Source organism: Panthera uncia, chromosome B1, assembly GCF_023721935.1.
Source record: "Panthera uncia isolate 11264 chromosome B1, Puncia_PCG_1.0, whole genome shotgun sequence".
Classification (NCBI taxonomy): Eukaryota; Metazoa; Chordata; class Mammalia; order Carnivora; family Felidae; genus Panthera; species Panthera uncia.
Genome location: NC_064811.1, coordinates 172,128,569 through 172,156,189, shown reverse-complemented (window position 1 = coordinate 172,156,189; position 27,621 = coordinate 172,128,569). Strand labels below are relative to the sequence as shown.

The window sequence follows — 27,621 nt, the reverse complement described above, 5'->3', positions numbered from 1 at the left end:
TTCTAGAGTTACAGGAATGGAAAGCACAAATTACCTAAGTGGGTCACTGGGACTGGTGATAAGTGTGACCACTCTTGCTTCCATGTATCTATTCCTATGCCTATGTATTCCACCACCTGGGGTATAGCACCACATAAAGGTCATTGAATTAGAGTATATAATGCATTTTAGAGGCTGAAGAAGCACCATATTACAGTATTACCTTTAAGCTGGTGCTTCAGCTGTGCTTTCAACAGGTCACTCCTTTACTCCATTGGCTAGCGGGTTTTGCTTGCTTTGGTAGTTGACATGACGAATGATCTCATTGTCATGTGCCAGGTACCAATTCCTGCACCTCCTTTCTTTAAAGTAGACCCCTTGATCTGATGGCATATTATTTAGGATGACACTGGTAAATCAAAAACTGTAAATCTCCAGATAGTGGTGCTGACATGCTATGGGCAGAAAAGCCAAATCTAAACCCAGAACATGTGTCTGTTCCTGTCCACATGCCTTACGGCCTCTTGCAAGCTGAAAGGCCCAGTACATTCAACTAGCTACCAAATCGCTGTTTGGTCTCCTATAGAAATGGTGCCATTCTGGGGAATTGTTTTCTGTTTCTAGCAGATTGAACATTCAATGATATCAGTAGCTTGATCAGCCTTGGTAAGTGGAAGCAATGCTGTTGAGCCCATGAATAGCTTCTGTCCTTGCCATTATAGCTACCTCATTTGTGTATCCATTGTGCTTGAACTGGGTAGTTTGATAACAGAGACTGGCTGATGTCAGCTAATTAAGTTTGATTGTCTACCTGATTATTTAGTGCCTCTTCCATGATGGGTGCTCTCTTATTGGTGTTAAGATTTGATACAAAGATTTTCACAATTCATGTCCATTCCCATAAGTTCATCCAGATCCCTTACCCCAGATCTTCTTTTCCTGCCCTGCCAGTTTTTATTCTTCTTGACCACTGACCTTCTAGTCAAGCCATTTGACACCCCACATAGTCAATGCACATTATAACATCGGGACATTTCCCTTTCAACACACAAAAAAAAACATGACCATATACATTGCCTTCAGCTCTCCCTGTTGGGAGGATTTCCCCTTGCCACTGTTGTTAAGAGCCATCTCTAAGTCAGGCTACAATATGGCTCTTATTAATCTCCAGGTTTCACCCACATATCAAGAAAATCTATTTGTAACCAAACTTGGATTTTTTTTTTCCTGAGAAAAAGCCATATCCAAACTCAGAACATGTGTCTGCTATGGTCCTGTTCATTGCCCATATAAAAGATCCCCCCATCCCATATGATAGATATGAGTTAATGGTCAAGTGCTACAGCAACAACAGTAGATAAGCTATCTGTCATGCTGCTTTTTTTTGTCTCCTCATCCTGTTAATGCTTGATCTTGGGTGTATAACTTCTATTTCATGATGTATCGGTCCTGGACTTACCTGACCTCATGGCTTTGTTGTCTGATGGTACCTAGCTCATAATGAGAAGTTCAGGCTTCATGGTTATTTGGGGTCCATGATCAGGCCCTACATTTATGCCTGGACCAGGTAGAATACCAGGCTCTACTTTTCAAAAGATGTATAAATGTTTGTTTTAGATGGCATGACCCTACTACAAAACCCTACACCTCTCTGTTGTGACTCTTACATTTGGGCTTGCTATAAACACCATATAGCAACTTATCCTACCACAAATACTTCTAATGCTCTTCCATTAGAGGGTTATGTTACTCAAGTGACAGGGATACTTGCATCAGCATGCTATACATTATTTTCCTGCTTTGGTTTTTACTCAAAGCTATAAATTGTCTACGCTGCCTGGCATATGATTTGGTACTATATTCCTGGCTGTGGAATGTGCTGTCTCCAGACATGGAAAAATCTACTAGGTAGGGTACTTCCTTCTTGTGGTAGGATGTATATGTTGTGATAATCTTTACTTGCTTTGGAGAGGATGTCCCTAAATGCCCAAGACCAAAAATTTTACTGATAGGGCAGGATCTGAATTTTTGTAGGGTATATCTCCCACCCTCTGGTAAGCATGTATTTTATTTAGGCCTGCAGTATATTTGCCACTTCTTTTTCATCCGGTCCAACTTGCATGATATCTCAGACATAGTTCACCAATGAGATTGTCTATGGGATGCCTGGTCAGTCAAGATATCTTAAAACTATTTTATGACAGGGAAGAAGGGATAACATAGCTCTTGGACAAGACTGCAAATGTGTATGCTTATCCATTCCAAGCGAATGTGAGCTCTTTCTGATTTTTTAAAAATTATGGTTAGAAGATAATGTGTTTGACAAATCGCTGCTCAATACTATGTGCTCGAGGTCATAGTAATCTGTACTAGCAAAGGTGCCACACTTGACAGGTAGATACAATTGCACTACCACTGCTTAGTTGAGTTTGTGCTAATCTATTGTTATTCTTCAGAATGCATCTGGTTTCTTTTAGGTGAGTGCCTGGTGAGTTAAATGGAGACATGATGGAGATCATCACCCTTGCATCCCTTAGATTCTTAATAGGAAGCATTAAATATATGCCAGTCTCCCTAGAATGTGATAACTTTTTAGGGAGTGCTTTGAAAAAAATACCTGTGGAAGGGAAGAGGGAAAAAAAAGCAAGATTGGGCAGAAGAAAAGTTAGTGGCCACAGCTGACCCATGGGGAACTTATGGTGTGGATTGGCCTTGCAGCATTGCCTGAGTTGAGGTGAGGGGGCTCAGTCTTTCTACTCCTGTGTTGACCAGTCGTTGGATGTAGGATGTCCAGGGAAGAGGCGTAACTTTGGGCAAGGTAGCTTTCTTCAACCAAGGCACTTCTGTAAGAAGGCTGATGGCTGAGGACTGTTGGCTGCCAGCACTTCCAGCAGCTGGGAGAATAGGTCCTTCAGTCTTGAAGGTGAATCTGGACAGCATATTATGGAATCAACTACCAAATGAAATATGGAATCCCTTACATAATGTGATATGACTTCAAATATAGAATAATATATATTATTTATTTTTGGAAAAAGAGGCTTTGAGTGATTTGTAGGATATTTGAAGTCAAGGATAGCAAAAAATATGGGATAGGGCAAAAAAAGAAATGTCATGACTATATTCCAATTAAAGAAGAGTAGCACTAAACATTAGCATACTGAACAGATACAGAACTCAGAAGACAATGGTATTTGTAGACTGATAAATGAGTCTGGAATAAACTACTTCCCATAAATTGCCTAAATGTAGCTCATGCTAACATATGAGTTGCCCCAGGCTGACTTCCCTGTTTCACTGGCAAACGAGTGGCACTTCACATTATGAAACTAAGTGCAGTTCAAGTGCATGTTCAAGAACAGGGAGTTCTATAATACTATAGATTGGAATCAATCCATAATTAGTATATTCTTCTACTTAAATATTTGGGCACAGTGATCTTGGACAAGACATTATACAATTAAGGATATGGGTCTGATGTATATTGTTAGACTTAATGTGTTATGTTATTCAGAATTTGAGAAGATGAATTTATTTTTTTATATGAAATTTATTGTTAAATTGGTTTCTGTACAACACCCAGTGCTCATCCCAACAGGTGCCCTCCTCAATTCCCATCACCCACTTTCCCCTCCCTCCGGCCCCCCCATCAACCCTCAGTTCTCAGTTTTTTAAGAGTCTCTTATGGTTTGGCTTCCTCCCTCTCTAACTTTTTTTTTCCTTCCCCTCTCCCATGGTCTTCTGTTAAGTTTCTCAGGATCCACATAAGAATGAAAAGGTATGGTATCTGTCTTTCTCTGTATGACTTATTTCACTTAGCATAACACTCTCCAGTTCCATCCACATTGCTACAAAAGGCCATATTTCATTCTTTCTCATTGCCAAGTAATAATCCATTGTGTATATAACCCACAATTTCTTTATCCATTCATCAGTTGATGGACATTTAGGCTCTTTCCATAATTTGGCTATTGTTGAGAGTGCTGCTATAAACATTGGGGTACAAGTGCCCCTATGCATCAGGACTCCTGTATCCCTTGGGTAAACTCCTAGCCGTGCTATTGCTGGGTCATAGGCTAGATCTATTTTTAATTTTTTGAGGCACCTCCACACTGTTTTCCAGAGCAGCTGCACCAGTTTGCAGTCCCACCAACAGTGCAAGAAGGTTCCCGTTTCTCCACGTCCTCTCCAGCCTCTATAGTCTCCTGATTTGTTCATTTTAGCCACTCTGACTGGCGTGAGGTGATATCTGAGTGTGGTTTCGATTTCTACTTCCCTGATGAGGAGTGACTTTGAGCATCTTTTCATATGCCTGTTGGCCATCTGGATGTCTTCTTTAGAGAAGTGTCTATTCATGTTTTCTGCCCATTTCTTCACTGGATTATGTGTTTTTTGGGTGTGGAGTTTGGTGAGTTCTTTATAGATTTTGGATACTAGCTGAGAAGATGAATTTAATCAGGGATTAAAAAGTGGTAACTCATTTGAGAGGCCCCTGTCTGACTTCCCCCATTTAAGTAGCACTTTCATTATTCTCTATCTCCTTCCCCTTTTCTATCTTTTCAGTTATCACTATGTGATATATAATACACAGTCTTTATTTGGGGATGGAATGACTGTATCTTCCATCTCCACTTGGAATGTGAGTCTCACGGAAACAGAATTTGCTACTCTGTTTATTGCAAAGCCACTAACACACAGTGAAGTACCTGACACATGGTACATACTAAATGTAAATGTTGGCTGAAGGATGGACCAATTAATATATGAGTCATACTGTTTAATAGATTTCTCTGCTTTTGGAGTGCATGTTGTTAAAGTTAATGTTGTTAATTAAGTTAAGAATCAATGATTGCTTTGGTGAATTCAGGACTAAAATTGCTGTAACTTTTTCTCTTTGAAAGTTTCTGAAGTTTTGATCAGAAGAGTTGATTATGGCTAACACCTCATTAAATACTCTTGAGTTTCAGCAAAAAGAGACATTCACATTTACTCACTTCTTATTTTATGGCTCTTGATGGCTTCTAAGATGCTATTGCAGCATTGATGAGGATGGTGGTGATGAGGATGATGATGATGGTGGTGGTGGTGATGGTGGTGACAGCAGGTAATATTTACTGAGCATTGTTTTGCTAGTCACAGTGGTAAGAGTTTGGCGTTCATTAACTAATGTGATGCTCACTAAGACTCTGCAGAACAGTTTATCTTAATGAGAAAATTGAGGTGTAGAGAAGTAAATATCCAAAGCCATACATATGGCTGGTGGTGGAACCAGCATCTGAACTGAGTGAGACGTACACCAAAGCCTGTGATTTTTTTTCTTCAAGTTTTTATTTACATACCAGTTAGTTAACATACAATCTTAGTTTCTGGTGTACAATATAGTGATTCAACATTTCCATGCAACACCCGGTGCTCATCACAGCAAGTGCACTTCTTAATCCCCATCACCTATTTAACCCATCACCCCTACCCACCTCCCTTCTGGTAACCATCAGTTTCTTTTCCATAGTTAAGGGTCTGTTTCCTGGTTTGCCTCTCTCTTTTTTTCCCCCTTTGCTCATTTGTTTTATTTCTTAAATTCCACATGAGTGCAATCATATGGTATTTGTCTTTCTCTGACTGACTTATTTTACTTAGCATTATACTCTCTAGCTCCATTCACATCATTGCAAATGGCAAGATTTCATTCTTTTTTTATGGCTGAATAATATTCCATCACACACACACACACACACACACACACACGCACACCCCATATTTTCTTTATCCATTCATTAGTCAGTAGACATTTGGGCTTTTTCCCAATGGGCTATTATAAATGATGTTGCTATAAACATTGGGGTACATGTATCCCTTTGAATTTGTATTTTTGTATCCTCCAAGTAAATACCTAGGAGTGCAATTGCTGGATGGTGGGGTAGTTCTAATTTTAGTTTTTTGCGGGACCTCCATACTGTTTTCCACCATGGCTGTACCAGTTTGCATTCTCAGCAATAGTGTAAGAGGGTTCCTCTTCCTCCACATCTTCACCAATATCTGTTATTGTGTTGTTGACTTTAGACATTCTGGTAGGTGTGAGGTGGTATCTCTTTATAGTTTTTATTTGTGTCTTCCTAATGCTGAGTGATGTTGAGCATCTCTTCATGTGTCTATTGGCCATGTGCATGTCTTTGGAAAACTGTCTATTCATATATTCTGCCCATTTTTAACTGGATTATTTGTTTTTTGGGTGTTGAATTTACAAGTTCTTTATATATTTTGAATACTAACCCTTTATCAAATATGTCATTTGCAAATATCTTCTCACATTCTATAAGTTGCCTTTTAGTTTTGTTCATTGTTTCCTATGCTGTGCAGAAGGTTTTTATTTTGATGCAGTCCCAATAGTTTATTTTTCAAAGTCTGTGATCTAAACTGCTGTGATATTTTGAGGCAGCAGCAAGGCAAAAGAAAGGGGAGAGAGGAGACATAATCTGAAGTATAATAAGCCCTGTACTCCCATTCAAAATTGTGGGTGGGGGAAAAGGCAGGGAGTGTTTGAAGATGGTTCAGAAACACCATCTACAAATAGGTGACCCGAAGGCAGAAAGAAAAATGGCGATGTTGGAACATTATTTGAAGGTTCATAGGAACAGAGGAGAAGGAGATGCTGTCTTTTGAGGGAGACAAGGTAGGATCATAGAAGAAATTCTGTTTCAGTTGAGAGTGAGAAGTGGAGGAAGGATATGCCAGGAAGAAGTCACAACAGTGCTGACATTTTGTCAGAAGTAAGATGTATAGAGTGATGTGTAGTAAGAAATCAGCATAGTAAGAAAATCTGGTGGTTAATTGAATTTCACTTTCTAAGTAGGATATTGTAACATATTCCATATATAGTGTGTGTGTGTGTGTGTGTGTGTGTGTGTGTATACATACACACATATATATACATACATAACATATTACTATGTAGTACTACCTATACTATTTTCTAAATAGTATATTGGAGTCAGTTGGAAAAATGAATAAAACACAGGAGCCTAAAAACAAATATACTTCTGGGGCACCTGGATGGCTCAGTCAATTGAATGTTTCACTTTTGATTTTGGATCAGGTCATGATCTCACAGTTCTGTTTGTGGGTTCAAGCCCTGCCTTGGGTTCTGAGCTGTCAGATTGGGATTCTCTCTCTCTCTTCTCCTCTCTCTGCCCCTCTCCCCCCACCCCCCGAATAAATAAACATTTATAAAAAAGAGAAATACATTTCTTTCAAGAGTTCTATCAAAAGTGTTGGAATGATAGTAGCACTTTATTCCTTCAACAACTTGCATTCTTCACCAGTTGTTTATATTTTCCACATATGTTTTGTCAGTCTCACATGTAAGTACATATAAAATCATCATCATTGTTATAGTTAGGTCACTAAATCATTTGAGAGTAAATTTCGGATTTCATGACTCTACCACAAAATATTTCAGCATGTGTTTTCTAAGATCAAGGACATTATTTTACCCAACCACAATATCAAATTCATAAAGCTTAGCATTGATATGATAATATCACAATTATATATAGTACATATTCAAATTTTACCAATTACTCCAGTAACATTCTTTATAACATTTTTTTTCCCAATCTAGGGTCCAATGCCAGTATCACATATTGTATATAATTGTCATATCTTTGTCTTCTTTAATTTAGAAGATTCACTCAGTCATTTTTGCTTTCATAACATTAGCATTTTGGAAGTAGACAGGCTAGTTGTTTTTTTAGAATGAGCCTCAATATGGATTTGTCTGTTTCCTCATGTAGATTCAGATTGTGTTTTTTGGCCAAGAACTTTATGTATATGATATGCGCTTCTCTGTGAATCACCTCAGAAGTTTCAATTTGTATAAGTATTGGTGATACTAACTTTGATCACTTGATAAGTTGTTATTAGGATTCTCCATCATAAATAGTAATTTTTCTTTGGAACTAAACAAACTATAAGGAGATACTTTGGAAGTGTGTGAGTATCCCAAGAAACAGTCACAACGTGATTTTGGTACCCACTGATTCTTGTCTGAGTCAATGATTGTTATATGGTTGGAAATTTTTCAAATCCCTCTCTCATTCCTTCTACAGTTATTAGTTGTCATTTCGCCCCTCATTTTTTGAGCAATTTTTAAACTTTCTGGCACAGTAAGCTAATTCCAGGCTCATCTTATACTTTCTCTCCTCAAACCGTAGAGTTAATAACTTCTCCAAGTAGCCCTGGTTCTTTTACTGGGTCATGGTATCTTGGAACCAAGATTTGGGTGCTGGGTGTGCTCAGTGGTACTGGAGTGCTATTGCACATACATGCATTTTAATGCTGATATGAGACATGTGTTAGTCAACACCAACCAAGTGAACCTTAAGGATACATCATTTGGAGAGTAACTACCAGTTACAAAGAACTCAAATCTAGTTTAAATCATGGTTATAAAAATCTTATTTGTTATGGGGCATCTGAGTGGTTTAGTCGGTTGAGTGTCCGACTTCAGCTCTGCTCATGATATCATGGTTTGTGTGTTTGGAGCCCCGCATTGGACTCACTGTTGTCAGCACAGAGCCTGCTTCAGATCCTCTGTGCCCGCCTCTCTCGGTCCCTCCCCTGCTCATGCTCTCTCTCAAAAATAAACATTAAAAAAATCTTATTAGTTTAATCAGCAATTGATAACTTAATAAGCAATTTGTAAAAGTTGCATAATTTTTCAAAGTAATCTTGAGAGAAAGAACTAAAGACCAGTTGGTTGATAACTCAAATTCTATAACCTTAGATTTTTGAGATTGTGTTTTTAAACTCTGGGATGGTATCAAAGTTAATATTTTCATAACACTAACAAAATGTAAGGAGGTACTGAAATAATAAATAAATCAGGCACATGTTGTTAATGTTCTAGAACAAGATTAAGTCTAAGTATAGTTGTGCATTTTGAAAACATTGTATTTCTCTATGTTTTTTTACTTATTAACGTGTTTGAAATGTTTAAAAAAATTAAATTTTTAAGTCTATTCTAAATCATTTAAGGGGATTCAGTTATTTTTATAATAATAGTTGAAATATTTAAGGAAGATTAACTTATGAAGTTTATTGACAATTATTTAATAAATCAAACATTTAAGAAAATACAACGAGGAGGCAGTTTTATCCAAATGCAAAAGCCCTTTGATGTTGAACAGCTAAGGAATGGATCAATAGGCCTCGAGGTGGGATCTTGGCAGAGCATCACAATATCCACTACAATTTATATTTTGATTTTTCCTTGAAGAAGAAATAAAATGTCAGAATCTATAGACACATACTATAAACCCAGAGAGGGACCTTAAATATTATACATTTTATAATTTGGACCCTTAACACAAATGACGAAATTCAAACACTCTAAGTATCACTTCCTCAAGGTTCCAAAAATTGGCTAAGATATGTCCCTATGTTTCTTTCAGGTTTTACAGTCTATCCTTCATAGCAATTTTACAACGAAGATTAAGGGGGTGTGTTCTAGACAGTCTGTGTCTTGCTACACTTGTGTTACTAAAGTCTACACCAGATATTGCCTCTGAGAAGCCCTAGAAGAAGCAATAAATTACAAATGGAAGCTGATTTTGTTGGTTTCTTCTGCCAAGGTAAAAAAACCCAAAGTGGCTTAATTGGTGAAAAGAAAGCTATTGCATAGAAAATAGGGGATACTGGTGGGAACATCACAGTCACTGCCCAGGATAGTTGAAACTAAGTAAAGCCTAGAGGCAGGAAATTGAATCAAGTGACCTGGCACAGTCCCATCAGCCCTTTAGCTATGGAGCCGAATTGAGAAAGTATTATTGTTTTTAATTGGTTCCCATTTGACCTTATTAAAAGTTTAAGTGTGCCTTTACTCTAACCTTTTATCCTCTTGACATTTCTTTCTTTGTGTTTTATAGTTTCTTTTGTCTTCCTTCATCATAATTTTCCCTTTATATTGTACTGTTCCCTTCTGGAAAAAAAGGGGCCTATCTCCTTGTCATTTGTTAAAGTTACCAACAGCAATAGAAATTGTCTTTGTTAGCCAAGTTGCTGAAAGAATTATATGAGGCTATTACTTCTCACTTCTGTGAGACCTTGGCATGTATTTTAACAGTAATTGCTTGCAAGTATGTTTGCCTTTATATTGTAAAATGTTTGAGTGCAAGGATATTTCTTTTCATACTTGTTTCCCCAACAGCCTGACAGAGTAAGCTCTCAATAAATATTTGTTGAATGAATTAATAATTGGCTATGTATTGTAATTGTTTATTCAAGTATCCACTTTGTTAGACTGAAGTTAAAGATGGAGATCAAATCTTATTAATCTCTGCACTGCTCCTTGCTGCATATATTCTTCATGTAGTAGGTGCTGAAAATATTGCAGTGAATGAAGGAATGAAGGAAGGAATGAGACTGAGCAAGAGAGACTCTGCATTATTACTTAAAAGTTGTAGAGAAGCTCCTTCTAAAATTACCTTTTTTCCATGCCTGTCAATGACATGACTAATTCCACTTTGTATTTATACACTGTCTGCTACTAAGAGGGCCTCTTGATGAAGTAAGTCCAGAATTTAGTAGGAACTCAAGGTCATTTTATAAATGCAATTACCTCTTCCCAGGATGAGAGCACTGGCTACCTGAAGGGAAAGAAAATGATTAAAGCGAGCAAAGGACACTGAAGAAGGAAAGCTTTGCTACTTTGTGATGTTGCCCTAGGCCAGCCCAGTGTAAGACATGGAGATGGAAGCTGATGGAAACAGTCTAGTCTGGTTTGTAAATACTAGAAGTAGAATGGAAATCCGTATACAGCAGTAGCTCTACAGGACTAAAGAGGAGAGCAAGTAAAACAAGGCAAACACACAAATGAGAAGCTTTGTTTATTCATCAAAGAAACAAACAAAAATATTTTGGGTATGTACCATGCCCTAGGCACTGTCATGGGTACTGTGGACATAGCAATAAACACTAAAACTTTTCACTCTACTAAAAAATTCATTGGTTTTAGGGGAGATTTATATTGAGTGAATACCACTCCAAAACTCACCTAAAACTATATATTTACAGTTGAAATATCATTGTAAAGGAAAACTGCCTGGTGCTGTGATGCTATAGAAGTGGGACTCATGTCATCTGAAAGGTAAGGGACCATATTTCTGAGGAGGGGCCTTATAACACTTCAGGAGAAAACACAGGCATTAGCAATGCAGAGAGGGAAGGAAGGATATTCTAGATAAAAAGTGAGAAGACCTCAAGGCAGGAAGAATTTGAGCATTTCTGGAACTAAGAGAAGACTCTTGTGGTTAAAGCTTAGTGAGAAATAGAAAGAATGGAACAAATTAATGTTGGAAAGGAAAGCAGAGCTTGGGACACGTTATGACTGGAGGTCAAGGAGTTTGGATTTTATTTTAACAGAAAGACATTGAATAATTTAATCCAATTTATGGGAGAGATCTCACCAATTTATGTTTTTTGAAAAGATGAGTACAAAAGATGGCAAACCAGGGAGCTCACAGAAACATTGGTAACCAACAACATACTGACCAGAATAGCTTTGCGGGAACCCTAGAAACCAGTTAAGGATCTGCAGCAACCTAATAAATTCCCACCTAAGGAAAAGCCACACTCAAAATGGTAGGAAATTTTATGGCGTGTTTGCTTACCTTTGCCTCAGTCCCTACTTGCTGTGGTGTAGGAGGAAGACAATCAGTTCCCAATTCTTCGTTCAGAATGGGAAATAAACTAGAACTTACTTGCGATGTTCTATCTTGTATGGTGCTGCCCAAATGAATGGTTTCTGTCTTGCCTGACTTGGAGCACTTATGGGAGCAATGGAATAGTTCGGCTATCAGGTTGGAGTTTGTTAAAAACACTAGCAGGAACCATGATGCAAAAGAGCATTAGGGATGAATTTCTTTGGGGCAAGAAATTAGAGGCAGAGGAATACAATAGAACACCTAAGTCCTTGAAAAAGAAATGGGGTGAAACTTTTAGGGAAATTAAGGTATTTAAAAGCAGCCATGAATATAGGGGAATAGGATAAAACACACACACACACACACACACACACACACACACAGCAAAAGATCATAAAGCATACAAAGAAATAGTGAAACATGGCCCATTCAAAAGGGAGAAAAGAAATCTCCAGAAACTGACCCTAAAGAAACACAGGCTTCAGACTTATTTGATAAATATTTTAAAACCACTGTCTTAAATATGCCCAGTAAGATAAAAGAACACAGGGAAGTAATGGAAATAAGGAAAACAAGACATGAACAAGATGAGAATATCAACAGATAGAAATTGTAAAAACAAGCCAAACAAAAATTCCTGAGCTGAAAAATACAATAAAATTAAAAATTTAGAGCATTTAAACAGCAGGCTTGAGCAGGCAGAAGAAATAATTGGCAAAGTTAAAGACAAGTCATTTGAAATTATCAAATCTGAGAACCAAAAAGAGAAAAGAATGAAGAAAAGTGAACAGCGCCTAAGGACTTATAGGACACCACAAGTGGATCAGTGTATACATTATGGGAATTTGAGGAGAACAGAGAGAAGAAGGGGCAGAAAGCTTATCTGAAGAAATAATAGTGGCTGGAACATTTGCACATTTGAGGAAAGACATGGAAATAGAATACAAGAGGCACAACAAAGTCCCAGTAGAGTAAACTCAAAAGAGACCCACAAAAAAGATGCAATATAATCAAACTGTGGAAAGTCAAAACCAAAAATATTGAAAGCATCAAGGGAAAAATTCTTCACATACAAGGGATTCTTGAGATTATGAGTGTATTTCTCAGCAGGAACCCTGCAGACCCAAAGACCATGCAATGTTGTATTGAAAGTGCTGAAAGAAAAAAACCTGTCAACTGAGAATTCTATATATGGCAAAACTGACCTTCAAAAATGACAGAGTAATTAAGATGCTTCCAGAGAAACAAAAGCTGAGGGAGTTAATTACCACTAGACTTGCCCTACAAGAATTGCAAAAGGGATTTCTTCAGGATGAAATAAAAGAGTGCTAGAGAGTAACCCAAAACCATACAATCATATATAATTCTCCAATAAAGGTGAACACATGGAGAAATATGAAAACCTATATTGTTATAATTTTGGTCCAAACTCTACCATTTATTACTTTGTAGAATTTAAAAGATAAGAACATAAAACTAATTATAAATCTATGTTAATATATGCATAATATATAAATGTATAATCTGTGGCAATAATAACAAAGTAGTGGGGGGACAAAGGAGTAAAGGAATAGTGTTTTTGTATGCAACTGAAGTTTAGTTGTTGTCACCTTAAAATAGATTGTTATGGACTTAGGATATTATATGTAATTCCGTGGTAACCACAAAGAAAATATCTGTAGAATATATACAAAAGGAAATTAGAAGGTAATCAGAATGTGGGCTCCTGGATGATTCAGTCTTTTGAATGTATGACTCTTGATTTGGGCTTGGTCATGATGTCATGGTCATGGGATCAAGCCCATGTAGGGCTCTGTGCTGACAGTGTGGAGTCTGCTTGGGATTCATTCTCTCTCTCTTTCTCTCCCTCCCCCCCTCTCTTCCCCCTTCCTCTCTTTCTCCCTCTGTCGCTCCCCTGCTCATACTGTCTCTCTCTCAAAAAGAATTTTTTTTAAAAGAAGGTAATCAAAATATGTCATTACAAATATCAACCAAACACAAAAGAATGTAGTAAGGGAGGAAATAAGAGACAGAAAGGCTTCAAGACATACAGAAAAGAACTAACAAAATGGCAATAGTAAGTACTTCCCTCTCAGTAATTATTTTAAATGTAAATGGATTAATCTCTCCAGTCATAAAACACAGATTTATAGATTGACAGAATGGATTTTAAAAAAGGATCTAACTATCTGCTATGAGAGACTTACCTTAGATGTAAGGACATACATAGGTAGAAAGTGAAAGGATGAAAAAAAGATATTCCAAGCAAATAGTAACCAAAAGACAATGGGGGTGGCTATATTAACATCAGAAAACATAGACTTTAAATAAAATCCTTACAAGAGACAAAGAAGAACATTATTTAAAGATGACAAAGGTCAATTCACAAAGAAAATATAGAAATTATAAACATATATGCACCAGCATCAGAGTTCCTAAATAAATGCAACAAAAATAGAATTGAAGGGGGAGACTGACAGCTTATAATTATAGTAGCAGACTTCAGTGCCCCATTTTCAATAATAGATAGAACAAGAGAGAAAAATCAATAAGGAAAAAGAGTCATTTGAATGACAGTATAGATCAAGCGTGGCTAACAGATATATACAGGTCACCCAATGTAATAACAGCAGAATATACTTTTTTCTCAAATGCACAAATAACATTTTCCAGGATAGAATTTATGTTAGGCCACAAAACAAGTCTTAATAGATTTTAAAAGATTAAAATCATTCAAAATATCTTTGCTGATCACAAAGAAATGAAAATAGAAATAAACAACAGAAAGAAAACTGAAAAGTTAATAAATATGTGGAAATTAAACAATATACTGTTAACACCAATAGTCAAAGAAGAAATTATAGGAGATATTAGAAAATATATTGAGATAACTATAAATGAAAATATAACACAGGAAGAGTTATGGGTTGCAACAAAAATGCAAGAGGTGTTAAGAAGGAGGTTTATACTGTAAACATTTAAATTTTAAAAAGTTCTCAGATTAGTTACCTAAATTTACACCTTAAGAAAATTAAAAAAAAAAAGAACTAAATATAAGTTGGCATAAGGAAGAAAATAATAAAGATTGGAACAGAGGTAAATAAAATAGAGGAAAACAACAGAGAAAAATCACTGAAACCAAGAGTTGTTTCTTCCAAAGGATTAACAAAATTGACAAAACTTGAGATAGATTTACTAAAAATAAAAGATGAAGGCTCAGAAAACTAAAATCAGAAATGAAAGAGGGAAAATTACAACCAATTTTACAGAAAAAAAGTACTGTGAGCAATTATGCATCAACAAATCAGATAACCTAGATGAATAAATTTCTAGAAACGTACATCCAACCAAGATTGAATCATGGAGAAATAGAAAACCTTAACAGATCTATAACTAGTAAGGAAATTGAATTAGTAACCAAAAACACTCAAACAAAGAAAAGTCCAGAACCATATGGCTTCACTGGTGAATTCTACCAAACATTTAAAGAAGAACTAATACCAATCTTTCTCAAAATCTGCCAAAGAACTAAAGAGGAGGGAACAATTTCAGACTCATTTGATGAAGGCAACATTACCCTGATCATCCAAACCAGACGAAGACAATAAAAGAAAACTACAGACCAATATCCCTGATGAATATTGATGCAAAAATCCTTAACAAAATGTAAGCAAACAATTGAACAGCAAATTAAAAGGATTATGCACCATGATGTAGTGGGATTTATTCTTGGATTACAATTATAAGTGAAACATATGTTTAACATACAAAAATGGATCATTGTAATACACTACATTAACAGAATGAAAAAAAGACCCACATCACAATTGGTGGAGAAAAATAGTTTGACAAAATTCAATACACTTTTCAAAATGAAAACACTTAAAAAAACCTAGTAATAGAAGGAAACTAAGTCAACATAATGAAAGCCGTATTTGAAAGCTCCACAACTGACATCATACTCATTGGTGAAAGACTGAAATCTTTTCCTATAAGATTAGGAAAAAGACAAGGATGTCCTCTGGAACCATTCCTATTCGACATGGTAATACAAGTCCTAGACAATTCAGCAAAGTTACAGGGTACAAAACTTACACACAAAGTGTATAAATTGGAATTTTCTATATACTTAAACAAGGAGCAATTTGTAAAAGAAATTAAGAAAAAATTACATTTAAAATAACATCAAGAAAAATAAAAAATCTAATTATTCAAGGAGGTGACAGACTTGATACCAAAAACTACAAAATATTGCTGAAAACACTTAGAAACAAACAAACAAAAAGACATCAATATTCATGGGCCAAAAGATTTAATACTATTAAGATGTTGATACTAACCAAAGTAATCTACAGACTTAACACAATGCATATCAAAACCTTGAAGGTGTTTTTACAAAAACAGAAAAACTCATCATAAAGTTCATATAGAATCTTAGTGGACCCTGAATGCCCAAAATGATCTTGAAAAACAACAAAATATTAGGTCTCACATTTCTTTATTTCAAAATGTATTACAAAGCCACAGTAACCAAAATAATGTGGAACTGGCATAAAGATATATAAACCAATGTAATAGAATACAAAGCCCAGAGATAACCTCTCACATATATGGAAATTAAATGATTTTGACAAGAGTGTCAAGACCATTAAATGAGGAAAGGCTATTCTGTTAAAAAGTGTTGGGAGAAATTGGATATACACGTGGAAATAACGAAGTTGAACTCTCATGTTACACCATATACAAAAACTAATTCAAAATGGATCAAAGACCTAAATGTAAAAGCTAAAACTACAAAAGTCTTAGAAAAAAACAAAAACAAAAAGGAGAAGCTTCATGCACATTGGATTTGGAAAAGATATCTTGGATACAACACCAAAAGGATAGTCAACAAAAGAAAAAAAATAGATAAATTGTAGTACATTAAAGTTAAAAATTTGTGCACAAAAGGAAAAAAAATCAATAGAGTGAAAAGGCAACCCATAGAATGGGAGAAAATATTTTCAAATCATGCACTTGATAAGGAGTTAATATCTAGAATATATAACCGCCCCTGGAACTCAACAAGAAAAAAACCAAACTGATTAAAAAATGGCCAAAGGGGGGCGCCTGGGTGGCTCAGTCGGTTAAGCGTCTGACTTCAGCTCAGGTCACCCCGCGTCGGGCTCTGGGCTGATGGCTCAGAGCCTGGAGCCTGCTTCCGATTCTGTGCCTCCCTCTCTCTCTGCCCCTCCCCTGTTCATGCTCTGTCTCTCTCTGTCTCAAAAATAAAGGTTAAAAAAAAAATGGCCAAAGGACTTTAAGACATTTCTCCAAGGAAGATACACAAGTGGCCAGTAAGCACACAAAAGGATGCTCAAGGTGACTAACCATTATGAAAATGCAAATAAGACCACAATGAGATACCATCTCGTATACATTAAGATGGCTACCATAGAAAACTAGAAAATAACAAGTGTGGTGGGAACGTGGAGAAATCGGCCCACTTGTACACTTTGATGGGAGTGTAAAATAGTGCAGCTACTATGGAAATTAAAAATATGATTACTGCATGATCCAGAAATTTACTTGTGGGTGTACTATATCCAAAAGAATTGATAATAGGGTCTCAGAGAGATATTTGCATCCCCAACATTCTTCATAGTAGCCCAAAGGTGGAAGCAATGCAAGTGTCAAGTGACAGATGAATGGATAAAAAAATGTGGTTTGTACATACAATGAAATGTTATTCAGCTTTAGAAACGAAGGAGATTCTGGGGTGCCTGGGTGGCTCAGTCGGTTAAGCATCTGGCTTCGGCTCAGGTCATGATCTTACGGTTTGTGGATTCGAGCCCCGCGTCAAGCTCTGTGCTGACAGCTCAGAGTCTGGAGCCTGCTTCGGATTCTGTGTCTCCTTCTGTCTCTGTCCCTCTCCTGCTCACATTCTGTCTGTCTCTCTCTCTCAAAAAATAAACATTAAAAAAATTTTAAAAAGAAACGAAGGAGATTCTGACACATGCTATACTGCAGATGGAACCTTGAAGACATACTACGTGAAATAAGCCAGTCACAAAAGACAAATACTGTGATTCCACTTCCATGAGTATCTAGAGTAGGTCAAATTCACAGATAAAGGAAGTAGAATGGTGGTTGCCAGGGACTTAGGGCATGAGAGAAAAAGGAAGTTATTTTTTTAATGGTATTAAATAACAAAAATTCACCAAGTAAATTTAAAGAATTAATCGGCTTTATTAATCGATTCATTGTATGTGGCAGTGGCCCATCTAGTGAGTAGAAGGGAGCTTCAAAGGGCTACAGAAGAGGAAAGGTTTTTAAAGGTAGAGAGCGAGGGGGAAAATGGAAATTATTAGCAAAGAATCCGTTGTTTTAGTAGGGCAAGGCTGCCCTCCTGGAAGAACATAAGGGGTCTATCAGTAAATTTCTTAGAGCTGACCAGGAAATTCCCATGATGAATGGTTAAAGGTTACCTTCCTGGGAGGTTGAAACTTCAGTTAGTTTAGGTATTAAGTCTTCGTTTACTTGGGGCTTTAACTTAAATGATACCACTTTGGGCCCATGTTTTTGTTGTTGTTTGTTTTGTTTTAAAGTTTATTTATTTGTTTTGAGAGAGAATCCATGTGTGCATGTGAGTGGGAGAGAGAGGAAGGGAGAGGATCCCAAGCAGGCTCTGTGCTGTCAGCATGGAGCCCAACGTGGGCCTATCCCATAAACCATGAGATCATGACCTGAGCCAATTATCAAGAGTCTGACGCTTAATGGACTGAGCCACCCATGCACTCCCGTACTCCCCTTGGTTTTCTTTTTAATGATGGTTACAGAGTTTCAGTTTTGCAAGATGAAAAGAGTCCTGGAGACGGTGGGGACAGCTGCACAACACTGTGAAGGTCCTTGATACCACTGAACTATATACACTTGAAAATGGTTACAATGAGGGGGGCCTGGGTAGTGCAATCAGTGAAGCGTTGAACTCTTGATCTCGGCTCAGGTCATGATCTCACTGTTCCTGAGTTCAAACCCCACATCAGGCTCTGTGCTGATGATGTGGAGCCTGCGTGGGATTCTGTCTCTCCTTCTCTTTGACCCTCCTTTGCATGTGCACGCGCGTGCTCTCTCTCTCTAAATAAATAAACTTAAATTTTTTTTAAAAAGTGGTTAAAATGATAGATTTTATGTGTACTTTACCACAATTTTAAAAAATGACTGTTAGCTTCCAGTTCACCTACTTTCCTTCCTTCCCCAAAACATATTTGTGTTGTAAAAAAAAAAAAAAGTACCAAAAAGATTTTAAATGCTAAGAACTAGGGTGTCGTGTAGAGATGTCCGGCCATGTAATTGATGAATATCTTACAAAAAGTAACTTAACTCGCTTAAACTTTTAAAGAGTGACTGAGTAATGACCAACAGATTGGAAGTCTGGGAGCTAATTCTTTTGTCTTTTATAGGAGAAGGTTAATGGATTGTTCCTAAAATTAATAAAATTAGGATGAGTGGTAAGCGGACCTCATGGTAGGGATGGATTAGGAAACTACATTTTCGTATTGTACCCTTTATTAATTTTTTTGAAAAATTTTTAATGTTTATTTATTTTTGAAAGAGAGAGAGAGTGTGGCAGGCGGGGGTGGGGGGAGGCAGAGAGGGGAGGAGACACAGAATCTGAAGCAGGCTCCAGGCTCTGAGCTGTCAGCACAGAGTCCGATGTTGGGCTCGAACTCAGGAACCACGAGATCATGACCTGAGTTGAAGTCAGATGCTCAACCACCTGAGCCATCCAGGTGGCGCCCCATACGCTTTATTTTTTCTTAAAGGATTTTTATTCTATGTGTATCCATTGTTCTAATTATAATAATTTAAAACTTTATTGCATAACATAGCAAAGCGTAGTGAATAATATAACATCTTTGTTCCTAACACCTCGATTTATCAAATATGAATATTTAGCATTTATGCTTCAGATATTTGTTAAGAAAAAAATATAGATACATTTGAAGCCTCTTCCTATTCCCTTTCCTGTCCCTCCCCAGAGGAGATTGGTATTTGTCTTGTGCGGGTGTGTGTGTGTGTGTGTGTGTGTGTGTGTGTGTAGTATGAATGGTAAAACACTAAATAGTATTTTTTTAAGGTAAAAAATTGATGTAAATGAAATGATACTCTCCATATCACTTGATAATTTCCTTTTCCTGCTTAATGTTATATTTTTGGGAGGAGATGTTATGAGTCCCTGAAGTAAAAATTATGACTTACTGCTACTGGTATTTATTCATAGAGAATGTGTAATTGTGTTAAAATATAAATATATTAATAATCTCTACTGTGTAACATTTGATAACAAAACACATTTAAAAACTTTGTATCAAAATTATCATTGAAGTCCTGTTTGGAGACAGGACTTAGAAACATGGACAGAAAGGAGGAACCCCCTTTTTTTTAATGATAAAGAACTTTTTTTCTGCTTTAATTGTTTTTGTCTGAATTGTATCCAATGCCAATTTTCATAGTGGTATGAAATGCAAATAGTTGTATAACCCATTTGCCAGTTTGTTTTTGCTGAAGAAGTTACTGAAGTCAAATCGAATCATAAGTTTTTTTTCTGCTCAGAAACAGTTTCTGAACTAAGGAGAGAAAATGCTCCCAAGGACCTTAATGATTAGGCCCTGGTGGCTATACAGTGTTGTAGGTGCTGAGCTTTCATTAGAAATAATACTTGTCCCAGAATATTCTGTGTATCATTTCATTTTGCCTCTTGTACAGTCCTAGGAAATAGACATTATTTCCTCATTATTCAAATAAGGTAATTAGAGCACAGAGGCTTGCGAATCGCCCAAGGTCACATGGTAGAATTGGGACTTAATGCCAGATCTTTCTTCCTCATGAGCCTGTGTTCTATCTCTTCTCTGCCAATGCAGATAAATCTGAAAAAGGGTAAAAGTCTGACTTGGGAAAATAAATTGAGCTCATTTTCTTTTTTTGCTTCTCCATCTGATTTTCATGGAGAGAGTTTGTTGTTGTTTGTGAATAGGCTTCCATATATTTTTATTGGTCCTGGCTATGTGAGTATTTTCAAGGCTTAAGAAACTGAATGTCTTTTTCAACCAATATTGACAATTTCTATCTGAGATTATCAGCTTTGCCAGAATGTCTCCTTCATCTTCTCCCTATCATACACACACATGTTCATTTTATTTCTATGGCTATTTCTTACCTTCTTCCCTCTTCCCCAACTCCCTTATGTCCAAATTCAATATAGCTCATGGCATTATTATCAGTGGAGGCTTCTTCTGATGTGGTTATTTGTGCTAAATGGGAAAAACAAATGTAAAAAGGTTTTTTAAACTGTGATAAGCTACATATGTCAGAGACCTAGAAATATATATTTCAGTCTGAAGGTTAAGGTCACTTTCACTTATGTGAAGATTGCCAGTGATATCAGTGAACAGGAAAACAGATATATTTTCCCCCAGTTTTGTTGATTCCTTGAGAACTTATGCTCAGTATTTTGTTCTTTCTAAATAAAGGGGAAAGAAGGTGAGAAGAGTGTATACATAATGCTTTCATTTGTGTATAAAATAGCAGAAATCCAAGGAACTGTTACAACCATGCATTTTTATATTGGCAGGGTTTTTACCTTCATTTTAAAACTGTTAGTTTTCATTGTGTGTAAATTATACCTCAATAAAGTTGATTTTAGAGTTAAAATAAAACAGAAAAATTTCACCAGTATGCCATTCCTTAAGATCTAGGTAATGGAGCATCAAGACTGGCTGGTAACATATTCAAAAAAGAGACAACTAGGCACTATGCCTTCTGCTGAAAGAACACAGAACTAGTGAGAGACCCATCAAAGGCAGGAACCAACATCTGATCAAGCATCTGGATGCCACCTTCAATTTATAGGTGATCCAGCAGCCACAGATATGTTACACTACTCCATGAGGCTTCAGCCAGCAAAATCCATATTGTAAGAGTCTTTCTAGAAAAAACAACCTTTGTCAAATAAATTGTAAGGACAAAGTAAAAGAGATGGGAGGGAAATCTTTAAGTTAAGGTACATATCATATTGAAGGAGGTTATGATTCCTCATCTTCTTTGTATTCGTGCCTTTTATCACCAAACTTTACAATGCTCTTCCAGGAGGGGTTACCTGTTCCAGCCTTTGACATTGGACTTAGACACACTTGATTTCCCCTATTATTGATATCTTACCTTTATTATGAATAATTAACCAATGTTTATGTGTTATTATTAGCTAATGTCCATAATTACACTTCCTTAGTTTTTGCGTAATGTAGTTTTCTGTTCTAGGATTCCATTCAGGAAACCACGTTACTCACAATTGTTACATGTCCTTTGGATCCTGGTTATGGCCATGTCTCAGACTTTCCTCATTTTTTTTTTTTTTTAATATATGAAATTTATTGTCAAATTAGTTTCCATACAACACCCAGTGCTCATCCCAAAAACACTTTCCTCATTTTTGATGAGCTTGATAGATTGGAGGAGTACTGGTCAGGTGTTTTATAGAATGTCCCTACATTGGGTCTACCTGAGGGTTTTCTCATGATTAGATTGGGATTATGGATTTTAGGAGGAAGATGACCACATATACCAAGGATACATACTATCAACATGATATCACTGTTAAGATTGACTTTGGTTGCCCTGCTGAGATGATGTTGGCCAGGTTTTTCCACTGTTAAATTACTCCCTTCGTTTTTTCATACTATATATACTCTGGAAAGAGTCACCATGGAAAGCCTACTTGAGGAGTGGGAACTTACGCCTTCTCTGCTTGAGGCAGATGTCTAAATAAATTATTTGGAATTCCTCTGCATGGAAGATTTGTCTGTTTTTACCCCCATTTATTTATTCAATCATTTGTTTATATCAATATGGACTCACAGATATACTATGGGTTAAGTAATTCAACCCTAATTTATTTTTTTACTCAAATTCTTCCAGATCTAGCCCCTGGATCTCTTTTTCTTGGCTCCTGTGTCCCTTAACATATTTCACATCATGGTACATGGGTTTTTGTTTGTTTTAGTTCTTCCTTACTGTTTAGCACTATAAGATACTACAGGTTCATGCAGTATATTTTCTGTAACAGCCCAAGACCCAGGCACTTTTCTCCGAGAAGCTCTGGTTGCTTCTACTGGAAAATGATATTAGAAACCAAGATCTGGGTACTAGGTATGGCCGTTGCTACTGGGATAATCTTTGCTTCTAGGCCTTCTCAGCTGGCAAAGCAAAGAGATATATGTGTGTACTGTCTATACAGACATATCTACAAATATATCTGTATGTAGCTATCTGTGTCTAAATTAAGCTAAAACACAAATTTATGCTGATGTCTCCAATTCTAATACATTATTACATGGATTTCCATTATTACATTATTACAAAAGTTAGATTCTTTTGTCATACTATGTACTCCATATTAGGTTCCCTTGAATTTCTAAATAATTTATTAAAATTTGCATATAATTAAAGTACACTCTTTGTTCTATAAAATCCTGTGGGTTTCAACAAGTGCATACCTTTACAGTATCACAGATTAGTATCACTGCCCTAAAAATTATCTGTACCTCACCTATTTAATCTTCTCTCACCCCTGAACTCCTATCAATGGCTGATATGTTTACTATCTACACAGTTTTTATTTTTCCAGAGGGTCATAAAGATGGGATCATGCACAGATAACCTTTTCAGACTGTTTTCTTATACTTAGCTCCATGCATTTAAGGCTCATCTTTACTTTTATGTGGCTTTATAGCTCTTTTTTTTTTTATCCCTGAACAGTATTCTATATGGAATACTATGATACATGGTTAGTTAGCCATTTACCCATTGAAGGATATCTTGGTTGCTTCCAGTTTGGGCGATTATGAATAAAGCTTCTATAGACATTTGCATGAAGTTTTTGTGTGGACGTATTTTCAAATCAGTGAAAGAAAAAAGTACCTCATAGTACAATTGTAGATCGTGTGGTAAAATTAGGTTCAGCTCGGCAAGAATGTGTCAAACTGTCTTCCAAAGTGTCTGTACCACTTTGCATTTTCACCAGCACAGAATGAGAGTTCTTATCATTCCACATCTTTGCCAGCAATTGATAGTGTCAATTTTTCAGATTTTAGTCACTCTAATAGATGTGTTGTGCTATCTCATTGTTTGTTTTTTCCAAATTATTATTGAAATTCTAGTTGGTTAACATATAGTGTACTATTTGGTTTCAGGAGTAGAATTTAGTGATTCATCACTTATATATAATACCCAGTGCTCAACATAAGTGCCCTCCTTAATACAATCTCCCACCCACCTCCCTCCAACCCTGTTTGTTCTCTATAGTTAAACGTCTCTTATAGTTGCTTCCCTCTCTTCCCCCCCCTTCCCCTATGTTCTTCTATTTTCTTTCTTAAATTCCACATATGGATGAAATCATATGATATTTGTCTTTCTCTGACTGACTTGTTTTGCTTAGCATAATATACTTTAGGTCCATCCATGTCATTGCAAATGGCAAGACTTTGTTCTTCTTCATGTCCAACTAATATTCATTATATATAGGACATTTGGGCTCTTTCCATAGTTGGACTACTGTTGATAATGCTGCTATAAACATTGAGGTCCATGTGCTCCTTTGAATCTTTAATTTTGGACCCTTTGGGTTAATATCTAGTAGTGTAGCTACTGGGTCAAAGGGTGTTTCTATTTTTAACTTCTTAAGGAACCCCCATACTGTCTTCCAAAGTGGCTGTACCAGTTTGCTTTCTCACCCACAGTATAAAAGGGTTCCCCTTTCTCCACATCCTTGCCAACATCTGTTGTTTGCTGTGTTGTTATTTAGCCATTCTGACATGTGTGAGGGGGTATCTCATTGTCCTTTTGATTTGTATTTCCCTGATGATGAGTGATGTTGAACATCTTTTCATGTGTCTGTTGGTACCTGGATGTCTTTTTTGGAAAAATACCTATTCATGTCTTCTGCCTGTTTCTTACTTGGATTATTTGTGTTTTGGGTGTTGAGTTTTATAAGTCTTTATAGATTTTGGATACTAACCCTTTATCAGATATATCATTTGAAAATATCTTCTCCCATTCTGTAGGCTGCATTTTAGTTTTGTTGATTGTTTCCTTTACTGTGCCAAAGTTTTTGTTTTTTGTTTTTTGTTTTAAATCTTGATGATATCCCAATAGTTCATTTTTGCTTATTTGCCTTGCCTCCAGAGATGTGTCTAGTAAGAAGTTGCTCCGGCCAAGGTCAAAGAGGTTGCGCCTGTGTTCTCTTCTAGGATTTTTATGGTTTCCTATGTCACATTGCGGTCTTTCATCCATTTTGAATTTACTTTTCTGTATGGTGAAAGAAAATGGTCTAGGTTCAATCTTCTGAATGTTGCTGTCCAGTTTCCCAACACCATTTGTTGAAGAGACTGTCTTTGTTTCCAGACTGTCTTTAATCCATGAGCATGGAATGTTTTTCCCTTCTTTGTGTCATCTTCACTGTCCTTCATGAGTATTCAATAGTTTTCAGAATATAGATCTTTTACCTCTTTGGTTAGGTTTATTCCTAGGTATCTTATGGATTTTGGTGCAATAGTAAATGGGATCGATTCCTTAATTTCTCTTTCTGCTGCTGCTTCATTATTGTTACATAGAAATGTAACAGATTTCTGTACCTTGATTTTATATCCTGCAATGTTGCTGAATTTGTGTATCAGTTGTAGCAGTTTTTGGATGCAGTCTTCCAGGTTTTCTGCATAGCATATCATGTCATCTGAGAAGAGTGAAAATTTGACTTCTTCCTTGCTGATTTGGATGCCTTTCATTTCTTTTTGTTGTTTGATTGTTGAGGGTAGGATTTTCAGTACTATGTTGAATAACAATGGTGAGAATGGACATCCCTGTCTTGTTCCTGATCGTAGAGGAAAAGCTCTCAGTTTCTCCCCATTGAGGATGATATTAACTGTGGGTCTTTCGTATATGGCCTTTACGATTTTGAGGTATGTTCCCTCTATTCCTACTTTGTTGAGGGTTTTTATCAAGAATGGAAGCTCTATTTTGTCAAATGCTTTTTCTGCATCTATTGAGAGGGTCATTCTTTCTTTTAATAATGCGATGTATCACATTGATTTGTGAATATTGCACCACCCCTGCAGCCCAGGAATAAATCCCACTTGATCATGGTGAATAATTCTTTGAATGTACTGTTGGATTCAGTTTGGTAGTATCTGTTGAGAATTTTTGCATCCATGTTCATCAGGGATATTGGCCTGTAATTTTCCTTTTTAGTGGGGGTCTTTATCTGGTTTTGGAATCAAAGTAATGCTGGCTTCATAGAATGGGTTTGGAAGTTTTCCTTCCATTTCTATTTTTTGGAACAGTTTGAGAAAAATAGGTATTAACTCTCCTTAAATGTCTGGTAGAATTCCCCTGGGAAGTCATCTGGCCCCGGACTTCTGTTTGTTGGGAGATTTTTGATTACTGATTCAATTTCTTTGCTGGTTATGGGTCTGTTCAAATTTTCCATTTCTTTCTGTTTCAGTTTTGGTAGTTTGCATGTTTCTAGGAATTTATCCATTTCTTCCAGATTGCCCAATTTGTTGGCTCTCATTGTTTTAATTTGCATTTCTTTTTTGTTTGTTTCAAGGTTTTCTTTAAATTTTAGTTAGTTAACATATAGGATAATATTGGTTTCAGGAGTAGAGTTTAATGATTAATCACTTACATATAACACCCAGTACTCATCACGACAAGTGCCCTCCTTCATACCCATCACCCATTTAGCCCATTCCCTGCCCACCTCCCTCCGTCAACCCTGTATGTTCTTTATAGTTAAGAGTCTCTTATGGTTTGCTTTTCTCCCTCGCTTTCTCTCTTTTTTCCTTCCCCTATGTTCATCTGTTTTGTTTCTTAAATTCCACATATGAGTAAAATCATATGGTATTTGTCTTTCTCTGAGTGACTGATTTCGCTTAGCATGATACTGTAGCAAAAATGAACTATTGGAACTTCATCAAGATAAAAAGCTTCTGCACAGTGAAGGAAACAATCAACAAAACTAAAAGGCAACCTAAGGATGGGGGGAAGATATTTGCAAATGACTTATCTGATAAAGGGTTAGTATTCAAAATTTATAATTTGCATTTCTTTGATGACATATAACATTGAATATCTTTTCATATGCTTATCTTCCATCTGTGTGTCTTCTTTGGTAGGGTGTATGTTCATATCTTTGGCCCATTTTTAAATTGAGTTGTGTGAGTTTTTTTTCAAAGTTTTAAGTTTCTCACATATTCTAGATACAGTTTTTTAATAGATATGTATATTTTCTCCCAATCTGTGGTTTATCTTTTCATTATTGCAACAGTTTATTTCATAGAGTAGAAGTTTTACATTTTGATAAATTAAGGCTATTGACTTTTTCTTTCATGGATCATGCTTCTGGTGTTATATCAAAACTCACCATCAAACCCATGGTTATGTAGATTTTCTTTTGCTGGGTGCTCAACCAACCACCCAGGCTCACCTGTTTATTTAGACTGTAAAAATTTCTTTAATCCGTGTTTTGTAGTTTTCCACCTATACATCTTTTTTAAGCTGAAATATTAAACCTGAGTATTTTTGTTATTTTTGGAATTATGGTAAATTGCTTTATTTTCAAATTTCAAATTCCAAATTTCAATTATTCATTGATGGTATGTAGAAAAGGAACTTGCTATTTATATTGATCTTGTATCCTGGAACTTACTACATTTACTTGATAGTTATAATAGCTTCTTTTTTTTTGTAGAATATTTGGTATTCTGTGAATAAAGGCCATTTTATTTATTGCTTCCCAATCTGTATAATCTTTATTTCTATTTCTTGTCTTATTGTACTAGCTAGGACTTCCATTATGAGGCTGAATAGGAATGGTGAGAGAGGACATCCTTGCCTTGCTCACAGCCTC

At 36.3% G+C, this 27,621-nt stretch overlaps 1 long non-coding RNA gene across 1 annotated transcript in view; it reads left to right on the top strand.

Annotated features, from left to right (window-relative positions):
• LOC125923386 (uncharacterized) overlaps positions 1–27,621 on the top strand; it is a 167,958-nt gene that overhangs the window by 88,738 nt on the left and 51,599 nt on the right. Inside the window, exon 5 of the long non-coding RNA XR_007458018.1 lies at positions 21,410–21,569. This is a non-coding gene — a long non-coding RNA (uncharacterized LOC125923386). The remainder of the gene's footprint in view (positions 1–21,409; positions 21,570–27,621) is intronic.